Here is a 13,442-nt window from a genome sequence, read left to right on the forward strand (position 1 = left end):
GTGGAAACCCACGGGAGGGGGGGGCACGAGTAAACACTGCCTGGACTATCCAGTACTAAATACTATCCAACAAACACCAACAGAGCATGGACAGAGTTCCTACTCCAGTCCTCTGAAGATGCTGGCCACAGAGAGTGGTGAAAGGTCAGGAAGAACAACCTTCAGAAGAGGAAGAACAACCTTCAGAACACGGCCAAAGAGCCGGAAGAACCCATAACAACCTTCCTGGACCTTCTCACAAACCCTCAAAAAAAATGCAATTTAGTGTTGACAGGACGGAACAACAGCAAGGATTGCTGAATTTCCTCTGCTGAACAACTACTAAAGATGCAGGAGCCCCTGGGCTGCTGGAAACACACAAAAAAGTGTGTCCTATATCAAATCAAGCCTGAATTATCTCTGGAGGCAAAAATGTTGAAACTGAGGCTGTCCTGTTTTGGGCAGGTTATGAGAAGGCAAGATTCTCTGTAAAAGACAATAATGCTGGGAAAGGTGGAAAAGAGGAAGACCAGGCACAAGATGGATTGGTTCTTTAAAGGAATCCACAGTTTTGAGTTTACAGAAGCTGAGCAGGACCATTTGGAGAGAACTTATTCATAGGTTTGCCATAAATTGGAGGTGACCTAACAACAGTTGGTTATATTCAGGGCACTACTAGGGTAGACACAGGCCAGCTCTTACAAGCAGGACTGTTTTGCTGAGGGTAGACCCATGAGAGGTAAATTGACATTAGGCCAGGGGTGGGCAGTTAATTTCTATAGGGGGAAACACATGAAAAATCTGAACTGTGTTCGGGGGCTGAACCAACTTTACTTAAAAATAAAATGAAACAGTGATATGATTGTTTTTATTTTAAACTTGTTAATCTTCACAAATACTAAAGTTTTTTTGTGGTATGTTAAAGATAAGCAACTGATCAACTTTAGACAAAAAGCTATAAATGGTTTTGATGTTCAAAACTGTCCGCGGGCCGGACAGGAGCAGCTCGCGGGCCGTATATGGCCCTCAGGCCGCACTTTGTCCAGGTCTGCATTAGGCAGCTGTTTGGCTACATACTGAACCATTTAAAAAAAATCTTAAAGAAGGCACAGATTTGCATTAATACCTGTGTGCTAATATATACATATAGATGCAGATACAGAAAAGAGTTGCTGTCATATAAATGGAAATGTGGTATATCTCACCATAGTAAGGAAAACTAACTCACCCATTTGTGTGCCTGTTATGTCTCCTGTCTGAGTCCTGCTGACTAGCTAGCTAGGTGACTTCAAGGTCCTTGCTTCCCTTTCTTACAGTTTTTCAAGCCCTACCTGGAACTGACAACTCATCAGAGGATGACTTCAGCTAGAGGACTGTCCCCTTCATATGGGAGGCTGGAAAATGCATGTTTATCCAGAGGTAAGTTCCACAAGGGTGAATAGATTTTACTTTCAAGAAAGTATGCAGAAGATTGCAGGCCTGTGTACAGGGACACTCCTGCTGTTTCGATTTTTCATACATTGCATTGTGATGCCTAATGGAGACAAAAGCAACCATCTTTTCAATAAACATTTTTTGTACCAAGTAACAAATGACTGACTTGAAGGAAAAATGGCATGACAAAACCATTGGAGGCGGGTGAAGAATATACTTCAATACAAATCTGGATAAAACAAATAGGTGTGCAGGAAATATTTGTTGCAAGAGAGAGAGAAGGGGGAAGCTCCAGTCACTGCTCTGTGGTCTCTGTTCACATAGCAAAAGCACAAACCAACTTCATAGGTGACTTTATAAACTGGAAAATAATATTAGCAAATTCAGATGAGCCTGTAAACATAAATAGAAGCACAGGCACTACTATGAGAAGATGATATTTTATATTGTGCGTGTGCTCACATATGCACATTGCACACACAGAGGAAAAGGCAACTTTTTGTTTGAACTTCACTGCGGCAACTCAGTCCTTAACAGACAGCATATAGATGAGTAGACGGAGGAATTAGGTCAAAGGGCTTTGATTTGCTTGGCCAACAACAACCCTTTGCTCTTTCAAGCAGTCATTCTCAGCAGGGGCCCTGGAGCGTTCGAAGGGCCCACAAACTGGAAACAATTATTTACACACCACCTTATAAGGTTGCTCATGTGTCTTATACAATCTTGATTCAGCCTATATTTCATATTGTGTTTATGTCCATGGCCAAACAATGGTTGAGAATGGCTGATGTGAGACTGTCCTGTGCATGTGTACACACACACACACACACACACACACACACACACACACACACACACACACACACACACACACACACACACACACACACACACACACACACACACACACACACACACACACACACAGATGTATATACTGTGACAGTGTCTTCGTTAGTGATTCCTACAGCATCCATCTGGGACTTTTACACACTGCCACAGAACTGTTGTTTTGTTGTTACATGCTGTCATGTTAGAATGACTTATAACATCCCTAACAGGGCTTTCAAGGAAAGTGAGATATTTAAGGAGTGGTTCTACCAGTTCCATTCCCCCAGTGAGTCTCCATGATCAATTGGGGATTTGAACCCTGGTCTCGAGTCCTAATTTGTCACTCTGTTCACTATAGCACACTGGGTATCATGCCATATAGGACTAGCAAAAACCAAATTATGAAATGTGGAGCTGGGAGAAAAAATGGAAGGATATTCCAGAGTAGAATATTCTTCTGAAAGAACCCCCTTGAATGCTGGCCTACAAGGTCATTCAACTATATTTCCGGATGATAAAAGGAATTACTTTTCTTTCCTTTTTCCTTTAAGACACAGCATTTTTATCAACCTACAATAGCCATTCTGTCAAGCAATCATTGAAGCAACTGGTTTAAACAAGTTTAAGAAGAAAGAATTAGATAATTGTACTGCTAGAATAGCACAGAGGGCATACAGAAAGGGCAGATGAAACCCTGCTGTGAAAGGAAAGGAAACTGAAAAGATTTGGCCTCTTTGCTTTACAATAGAAACAAAAAAAAGAAAAAAAGAAAAGGGAACAGACAAGAACATTATAAAATATGATAAAGGCACAGACAATAAGAAAGAGTATTGAGAAGATTGGGACCCAATATAAGATGGTCCCCTAGACTGAAATGAACAATTATGAAAATGTGTGGATTTTTTTCTGGGAACAAAATGTACCTTGTTTTTTTGCCATGGTTGGCCCTACTGTTAGGTAGAGTGAGGCAGCTGTTTTAGAGTGTCATGAAAGGACAATAAATGTTTAGCTATGTTTTATTTATTATTGTAAATTAGAAGCGGACTCGAGAGTTCGCTGAGTTGGAGCACCTGAGCCAAGGATTGGGAATTTGATTTTCTACTGTACTTCCTAGGAAAAGAGCCAGCCTGTGTAGCCTTGGGCAAGCTACACAATCCCAGGGAGCACCTCAGAAGAAGGGAACGGTAAACCACTTTTAAGTAGTCTGTACCTTGAAAACCCTGAAAAGAGTCGGCATACCTCTTCTTGACTTGATGATACACAAGTATTATTGTAATAGCACCAGCAGGGAATGTGTTTCTTGTGAGACTTGGTGACTTAGGTTGGCTGGCCTTGGATGTCATGGGATGAAGAGGAGAGTGCAGTTGCATAGGAAAGTGTTTTTAGCCTTTCCTTTTGTATCTGACAATGCTGTCCTTTGGCCTCCAAGGAGAAGCGTTAGGAGGTTGGCTTGCAGTAAAGGAGGTCTGCTCCAGAAGCCGTCTCGTTGTGGCAGTGCAAACCTTTGCCACCATCCTTCCCAGTGGTGTTTGGTTCCTGAAAGCAAATGGGGTGCTGCTCCCAATGTCATCCCCAGGCAACCACCAGCCAGCCTATTCTTCCTTTACTACTTACAAAGGGTGAGGGCCAAGGCCCCAGCTGTGTTCCTCTCTTGCTCAGCCCCAAGTCACAAACAATGTGTGTGTGTGTGTGTGTGTCATGGGTGGGTGGGGGAGAGAGCAGAGAAGAAGCAGTAGGTTATATAGCATGCCACCAGCCCTGGCCCCACCCATCATTGGCTTCTGTGCCTTCAGACCCACCCACTACCTCTATGTGCAACAGCCACTGCTGATCCTTCATATCAGTGGCAGGGATGAGAAAATGAGGCATGGTGAGAGTATATTGGAGGGGGAACTTTGTTCCAAAGCCTTCCTGATTCTTTTAAGAAGTTTAATTTAAGACAGCCTTTGGACTCATTAAAACTGTAAGTACAATAATCAGTTCATATTTTTCTCAGCAACTCACTAGATGAGGAGGAAAAGGAAGACTGCTATTATGTAGGCCACAGTGAAATGCACCTGAGGGAATGTGCCCCAGAGCAGAAAGAAAGCAGACCACCAATTGTCTCGTTCAGTTGTCAAAATATCTTTTTGTGGATTCTATTCTGTGGAATGGTGGACCACTGCAGGCCTCGTTGCACCATAGCCCAGGGATTATGACACTCCCACAATTGTGTGGATGTCAGGTGTGGTGCTGAGGCTCATTTCACTGTATGGCAAGACATGGTAGGTCTCTTAGCCTATGGGTGAGCAATTAGTTGCCCATGCTGTTACCATATATCCTTCCTTCTTTACCTGGTATATTGTATATCATGTGCATTGTATGTATATAATGTCATTTAATCTGGGAAACTAGCTGTGTTGTGTTTGAGGATTCTCCTGCTCATTATGGTGGGTCATGTTCCCAAACCTTTGCCCAAAACTCTTGCCACACTGACATTTCTGCCTGTATACAAGCCAGACCTAGATTTATGCGGACACTAACTAAATTATGATTTAGGGCCTTGGATTATGAAGGATCTGTAATGCCAATACAAAGCAGCAGCATTCCACTATTAGCAAAAGCCAAAACAAAAGCAAAACTATTTAAAAAAAGAAATGCAGTACAATGGTACCTGTTAAAGATGGCATTGCTTAAGCAGTTGTGTATTTCACTCCAGCATGAACAAAGAAAGAAAATTGTTTTTTAAAAAGGGAGGGAGGGTGGAAATTTTACAGCTGGTTGTAAAGGAAGAGTTTGCTTCTGTTGATGTATTGTCAGTGGATGGCTAGTAAAACTTTTATGTGTGGCTTCCAAATTTCACTATTCCTAGCTTTCATTTTATTTCATTTTCCTGGCTGAAGGTATGTTGTACTATGCCTATAATATTCAAATATGATGCAAGATGAAAGAAGGGGCTTCAGAAAGTTTGGTACATAAATCATAATAGACAAAGTGAGTTCTGTTTTTATGGAAATTATCCAAGGCAGCATCCAATTGGTTGAGAAATGCTGAGCAAGCTGAAATGTACATTTTGTTCTATAAGATTTAGGTTTAGTAGATTTGTAGATGAATATTAGATTAGGAAATATTAGATCAGGTTTAGTCTCCCTTGGGGTGTATCAGGCAGGGGAATAAGATATACTAAGATATCTATATTAGGTTGATAGATTTTGTGTCTCTGTGTGTGATTTAAACTGGAAGGGTTTGTGTTCTGCTGTAGCAGAATCAGACACTGCTCTTCTTTGGGTGGAGTCTGCAGGCAGTATGAAGCACAGGGGTGGTAGAAGGAGGCACTTGGGGAAGGCTGCAGGAATGCTGCCTGCACCCTCTGCAGCAGCTTTTCTTGAGAGGAGAGGGAGAGGAAAAAGATAGTCTACAAGTGCTATTATGAGCCTCCCAAACAAAATCTGTCACCTACCTGCCATGTTCAGCACTGATACTGAAGGAGCAGCAGGCAGTCGTACAGGGTGGGTGTTTCTGCCAAGGAGGTGGCAGCGAAGCCTCTGGATCAAGGTGGGATGGATAGGGGTGAAACTCAGGCATGTTCCAGGGATGTCTTTGTGCATTCCAGCCAGGGCAAGGGGTCAAAAAAAGATGGCGAAGAAGGTACCTTTCTCAGAGCGGATGTGCCAGAGAAGGACAAGGGTGGCGTCTGCACTCAGACTGACAAGGTCAGCTTGGGTGGCGGCAGCAGTGCTGCTGCTTTTGTGGTTGGGAAAGAGGTTTATGAAGAGCCCCAGACATGGTCACTCATCTCCATACCATGCAAGCTCCGTCGTATTCAAGAAAGGGTTTACCTCCATTCCCAGCAAATCTCTCCTGGGCAAAGCTGTTGTGTGGTTGGTGGGAACTCCGCTTCAAGTACATGCATATTTGACATGGGGGGGGGGAGGAAGAGGCTGAGGGGATTCAGGCATGTGGAACTGAAATCGCCCCTGCCCTTCCAGCTGCACTTGCCCCATCAGTTGCCGGAACTAGTAGTGATGACAAGTTATGAATCCCTGATGGGAAAATTAAGTCAGAAACTGGAGCTCCCAAGAAATCAGTAATCTGGAAGCATTTTCACTTCTACATTCCTACAGTATTTAATTAAATTCTGTTAATATCTGATTGTGGTCAAAGTTATGGTTATCAACTATACTATTGGTACTATATATCATTCAGCTTTAGTTATGGCCCAGAAATAGAATCCTGATGCACAGAAGTAAATCTGGTGAACTTTTCCCTACCACATTATCACTTCTCACTACATTATCATTTTTAAAATAGCATTTTCAGGTAAATTTTAAGCAGTTATTTAAAGATAATATAGGAAGAAGAAGAAGCTGAGAGGTCTACTTAGGATTATACCCTGAACTATCTTACATACATTTACACAGGGTGCTCAGAACTAATAGCAGCTGCCATCGAGTATGAATTACATCCATAGAATTGCTTTTTGGGGGAGTGGGATGTGGTTGTGTTTCTTTCCAAAGCACAGAGTGAACATGTCTTCAGGCTTTGTCTTGGAATGTTTTGGTCCCTAAAAACATTCAGTGACTACGTACTCTGCAAATTGTGTTAATTCTGTGGATGGCAAAGGCTTCTTCAAAAATCTTCCAGCACAGATCGGCTAGCCATGACTGGTCCCAATCTCCCCACGGCACATTGCTGCTGCTCAGCGTTTGGCGGCATCGCTAAGTGATTCGTGCTGGAAACAAATTTAGAGCAGCATGTCCATTTCCTTAGAAATCCGAGGCAGGCAACTTGCAAATCCCAATGTCACGCATATTTGCTCTACTAAGAATGAACTGCGTGAATGTTTGCCGAAAGTGAATACCACTGGGATATAAACATAGACTGTGATCCTTTATACAGTCGCAGCAGTGAAGGAGCAAGGGCGAATGTTGGACTTTGGCTGCAGATAGCAGCATGGCGCCAAACCCTACAGCTTCCTAAATGACACTGGGCCAGCCATAGTCTTTTAAACTAACCTATCTTGCAGCATAGCTGACTGGATAGCTCAATGGCCTAGGTATCTGGCATCAGAGCCAGAGGTTGGGAGTTCGATTCCCCACTGTGCCTCCAGAGTTAAAAAGTCAGCCTGTGTAGCCTCAGAAGAAGGGAATGGTAAACCACTTTTGTGTATTGTTTCCCTGGAAAACCTTGGAAAGGGTTACCATAAGTCAGAATTAACTTGACAGCATGTTTCTTTTCTATCTTACAGCAGTGTTGTGAGGAACATATGTCCAAAGGTAGATACAGTATATATGCAGCATTCATTTCACTGAAAAAAGGTGAGATTTAAAATAAATAAGATAAAATTATAAAAGTAAATAAAAAATAAGATAAAAGTAAAAAAGTAAAAAAAAATTAAAGTAAATAAGATCTCAGCATAAACAATAAGAGTCCATTCAGGGTACAGTGACAGCCGGAAGCTTTCTAAGTCAGTGAATATTCAATCCATGTGGTCATTCATAGATAAAACAAAGACAAGTAATAATTTGCATGCAGCTGGAAAATGCTGTTAGCAGCAACTTCAGAAACGTATGTATTAGAATATAGAATGTGCAGCAATTTCATATTCTTTTGTTCAAAGCACATAATTAAAAGAGATTTGCAATTTTGACCACTAGGTGTCTCCATGAATCTCCCCACCCCCACCCGGCAATGCTGTCTCTACACACTTTCACTTCGGTGGTAGCATGTTGCTACTAGTGCTGACAAATTTCATTAACAACATAGGCTGCAGTACAGCTTAACTCTGATGAGACAAGGTTTTTTTGCTCATTAAAGCAAAGGCACGTATTAGAGGATCAATCCTTTTTGAGCCAAAAGAAATGTTTTGGCCAGAGCATATACGACACAGTTTTTAAAAAGAGGGATTGGGTGGTGGTGGTAAATGGAGATTTATTTCATGTAGAAGGCAGGGTCAAGGGTAACTACATATGTTGCATCAAAAACAACAGCATCCAGTTGCACCTGAAAGACTTAACACATTCCTGATGGTTGGAGTTTTCATGGGTTATAGTCTACCAAGTGGTAGAGAAATAACAGGAATTCATCTGGTTCTCAAGCTTCTCCTTCTGTTGTTTCCAGAAGATAAGCAAGTCTTTGCAAGCTGTTGTGACAGGCTTTACTCCTGAGCTGTGCTTTGGATGCGCAGTGGGCAAATGTCCAAGTTGTTAAGAATTGTTTCTGGCTCTGCCTGTTTCGGTTTCTCCCTGCCTTTTGCCCTTAGCTCCATCCATGGCTGGATGGTGGCCTCGGAAAGGTTTCCCAAATTGGAATTTAGCCTTTTGGATCAAAACATATTCCCCGTTCTCCACATCAGATGCATCAATGCCACCATAAGTACGTTAGTCTTTCATGTGCTATAAGACTGCCATTAATAAATGCATGATTATGAAAAAAGCAACAATAAACCAACCAATGGCATTTCAGTAGACAAGCAAGCACCATCTGGGATGAAACCCTGGTCTAACTCTCCCTGAAGCGTTCCTCCCTCCATCTCTACCATTTTGACCTCATAGATACTGTTCATTCCAGCAGACGATCATCAAGGATGCTTGATTATGGGTGAATCTGATGCAGAGTGGCTCTGTTGTAATAATGGGGTCTTGGTAATCACATCGAAATCTCCATTTCTCAGTGAGTCTTGTCTAATAATAATTACATGTTGTAGAGATGAGTCCAACTCATGGTAACTCTTTCTGGTCTAGAGGACCCAAACATGGTTCCCTTCTTTTGAGAGGCAATTTGGAACTGTGCAGATTGCCCAAGGCTGTACAGGCTGGCTCTTCTCCTGGGAAGCACAGTGGAATTGAACATGTAGTTTTATTTTTTCGCCGGTTACTCAAAGGGGCAGTCAATTTGTGGACATGTTAAAGCTGCATTGTTTGTAATAGGTGGAGATCACTGGAATAGTTGTGGAATTTTCTGCCTTTGGAACACCATTGTGTTTCTTTGACTGGTAATAGGATTCTGGCCACTGTTCGAATCTGTGTGGGACGCCTAGAAAACAGTTTGAGCTGTGTCCCTTTATCCCCGCATTTCTAACCAAATTTCTGACCTGACCCATAGCTACCTGACATGAACTGGCATTCAAAAGCCAATATGAAAAAGGAAATATATATTTGCACTGTAACTGCCAGGCTATGTATAGTTCGTTGTTACCAGCAACTTTACATTTGTATAACCAGCAGATACATTTCAATTTGTATAACCAAAAAACCAACCCACCCCCCAATTAACCCTTATTTGAATAGTCAAGGGAAGTCTTCAAAACAGTCTGCAGATTAAAAGACAGAGATGGTCTTTCCATCTTTATGGCTGAATCAAGTATGATTAATCAACTTTTAAAAAGTTGATTAATCAACTAAAATTATGTAAATGGTTAACAATCCTAGTCTCAGCACGGATGTATCCAGGTTCCAGACTTGCTGGCAGGCAAGGTATGTACTGATTGATATGTCAGAGGAGTTCTGTGTTCAACGTCACAGGTAACTGAAATAATAATATGACAGTGTTTAGAGTGTTCCAAGCACCTTGTATACATGATCTCTTATAACTGTTGTTAAATCGTTAACTGACAGTTAATGACCCACCTCCTCAGGCAGGCTTCTAATAACTATGACTAAGTCCTTGCATGCTGGTCTTTTCCTTTTAAAAGTTGCCTTTAAAGTTTCTAAATGTTTTAAAGTACTTAATAGTGTATGTTTTATTATTGTACTTCAGTAGTTTTTAATCTATAATTTATTGTATTTTTAGTATTACTTGTTTTAACATTGTGAGCTAGCTGCCTTGGGTCCCCTCATCAGGAGAAAAGTGGCCTACAAATCATACACAGTAAAATAAAATAAAATCCAAGGCTACACATCACTCTTATAGCTGAGCTTCAGGGCAATGCATAAAATGTAATATAAATATCAACAATATAATAAAAACACTAGTAATAGATTGAGCAGAAGTAAACAAAAATAAACATTAAATAAACATTGTAAAGAACATTAAGCTGCAAACAAAATAAAAGGCTAGTGTAAATAAAAATGTTTTGGTTCCCCCTGAATCCCCCTTGGAAATGCATTCTTCAGCAAAGGTGTCAAAGCAGAAAAGGCTCTTTTTTGTGCCTTCATAAAGTACATCTTTGCCTGAAAGCACTTCAAAAACAATCTTGTTCAGTGATCTGAATATATGGGCAGCATGGCTAGCTTGGGCTCCAGGGGAGTGGGTGGTGGCGGTTCATCATCCTCAGATTTGTGGTGTGGTGCCCCTCTGCTCTGGTCACAGGGTGTCTGTGATGGGCAGGCAGGTAAAGGAAGAGACACACCTTGAGGTATTTAAAGATCAACTCCTTCAGAACCCAGAGAGTATATGAGTTGGTCTTAGAAGCAAAAAGGCAGCCAGTTTAATTAGTTCTGAACATAGTTCCAGTCATAATCTGTATGCATAGTTCATATCCCTACAATGCCATGGCCAGAATCCTGACAGTGTTCATATGAGGTTGCTGTTACTTGCTGTGCCTAATTGACACATTGGGGCATCCCTTAGTAAAGGGCTTGGTCATGCACTTGATTGGTCAACCAAGAGCCCTGGCATCAAATCAATTTGCCAAAATTAGCCACAGCAAGTAATGCACACTTTTTTCAAGCATACTGGTCCGATTCTGGCTATAGTGTCTTAAATTATATAATAAATGCATTTAGAATTGTGGGAGACAATCATCTCCTTTCCCCCACGGCAGTTACATCAACTATCTGGAATCCTAATAATCAAATTCCGCATTAGCTGAAGCTCCCAGAAGAACTTCATGGGCAACCTCACTTAAAATGCACTGGAGTAATACAGACTCTCAGGCCACAGATAACATAAACGATGTGTATGTGTACCTATTACCATATTTCTGGAAAGTATATTGGTAGCATTAATCTTATAAACAGTGCTGAGGGTGGGAGTATGTAGCCATTTGAACATACTAGCCATACTGGGCACTGTGGTCCAGTAACATCTGGAAATAGGTTTCGCATCCTGGTTTAATCCAAGAAGACTCTTCTTGCAAATATTGCCTGCAAGGTTGAGAACCCAGGAAGGATCTTTGCTTCATAGCACAAAGCTGTTCCCATATGGCTAAATGTCCTACTGCTCCTCAGCTTTTATCTCTTCCAGGACAAATTCTCATGAAACTAAACATATGTAAGTACACTAGACATAAATAAACTTCATCACTTGGGACCATCGGCATGTGTTGGGTTTCAATGCCTATCAGTCTCATCCAGCATGGCTATGTAGTCCAACTCCATATGGAGGGTGTCAGTTGAGGAGAAGGCAGAAGTAGATTCAAGAAGAACATCTTGAGAAGCCACTAGAATGGTTTTGTTGAAAGGATGATGCTCAGTATTCAAGGTTTGCACACCCACTTTAAAACAGGAGATACCCCCAAGGTCTTTTTATATTTGACTAAGGGTAGGGTCTTTGAAAGCCCCCTCTGCAAGAGAATATTAGATGAACTGCCTTTCAGACACAAAGAAAATGGAAAGTAAGAAAATGCCAAGGTTGATAAGATGTAGAATATTTTCTTTCTTTTTAAAATTTTATTTCTGGGAATGTGCCCATTCTCTAAATGCAAATATATTGGAGATTGTCCCTGTAGATTGCCTAATGCTCGGTAAGAAATACAGATAATTTTAATGAACCAGCTCCCCCTCAGCAAATGCCAAGTTAGCTTAAAGAAAGAAAGAAAGAAAGAAAGAAGAAGAAGGTCACATTCTAAAAAGATTGCTTATCTTTCAGTGACATTCATGTTCCCACAATGAGCAGAACAGCAGCAGTAACATCACTGCTAATATCAGAGCCTATGTCTACAGGCCCGGCGGCATGGCTAAAAGCTTTGGAGAGACACAGAGCAATATGTAATTAATTAGAAAAAGCTGTGTTTAACACAAGTTACGGTTGATAGACTTTATCATATGCCAAGAGGCAAGGAAACGACCAGGAAGGAGCAGCTCCAGCATTCTTGACCGCCGCTCTGTGATTTTCCATATCCATTATCTGTATGAGACACTGTTGTCTAAGCTTGGGAAAGTCAATTATTACCATTTTCTCTTTTTCCAACCCAGCTTGAGGAAAAAGGGAAATCTACTGTTTCAGGAAGGTGGATACAGGAAGTAACAGACCACTCTGTCAGATGTCGGCACTGCACAAAATTCTAGGACAAATCATTATGGGTTGGTTTGTTTGTGACCAGCCAGAAGATAAATGTGTTGATTAAAGCAAAAAGCAAAGGGTGCTGCTTATATACCACCCCGTAGTGCTTTAAGCTCTCTCTGGGTGGTTTACAATTTAATTATGCAGGCTACACACTGCCGCCCTCCAACAAGCTGGGTAGTCAGTTTCCCATCCTTGCAAGGATGGAAGCTAAGTCAGCCTTGACTCAGCTACCTGAGCCCAGGATCGAACTCAGGTCATGAGCAGAGTCTTCACTGCAGTACTGCACTTTAGTCACTGCACAGTATCAATAGTAGGTATTAATATGAGTTTGCTCAAAAGAAATCATGCTAAATGTATTCTCGAAGGCTTTCATGGCCGGGATCTGATGGTTGTTGTGGGTTTTTTGGGCTCTTTGGTCGTGTTCTGAAGGTTGTTCCTCCTGACATTTCACCAGTCTCTGTGGCCGGCATCTTCAAAGGACTGGAGGACTCCTGCAAATAAAGTATTTCTGCCATACATCAAAGAGGTCACGGACCGCATGGGGAAACACAACCTACAAACAGTATTCAGACCCACCACAAAAATACAACAAAGGTTACGGTCAGCAAAGGACAAAAGAGACCCCCTCACCACTGCAGGAATTTGCTGGATACCTTGCAGTTGTGGACAGGTATATATTGGAACCACAAAACACAGCATTCACACCAGAATCAAAGAACATGAGAGACACTGCAGACTAAAACAACTAGAAAAATCAGCAGTAGCTGAATATCCCTAAAACAAGCTGGACATGAAATTCTATTTCAAAATACTGAAGTACAGTACTGGACAACACCAGCAATCTATATGTAAGACTGCAAAGGGAAGCCATTGAAATCCGTAAACATCAGCATAGCTTCAACAAAAAAGAAGAAAGTCTGAAACTGAACAAGGCCTGGCTTCCAGCACTGGAAAATACAGTCTGCAGAAGGTCAATGAACTCTACCCAGCCA

This window comes from Pogona vitticeps, chromosome 2, assembly GCF_051106095.1.
Source record: "Pogona vitticeps strain Pit_001003342236 chromosome 2, PviZW2.1, whole genome shotgun sequence".
Lineage (NCBI taxonomy): Eukaryota > Metazoa > Chordata > Lepidosauria > Squamata > Agamidae > Pogona > Pogona vitticeps.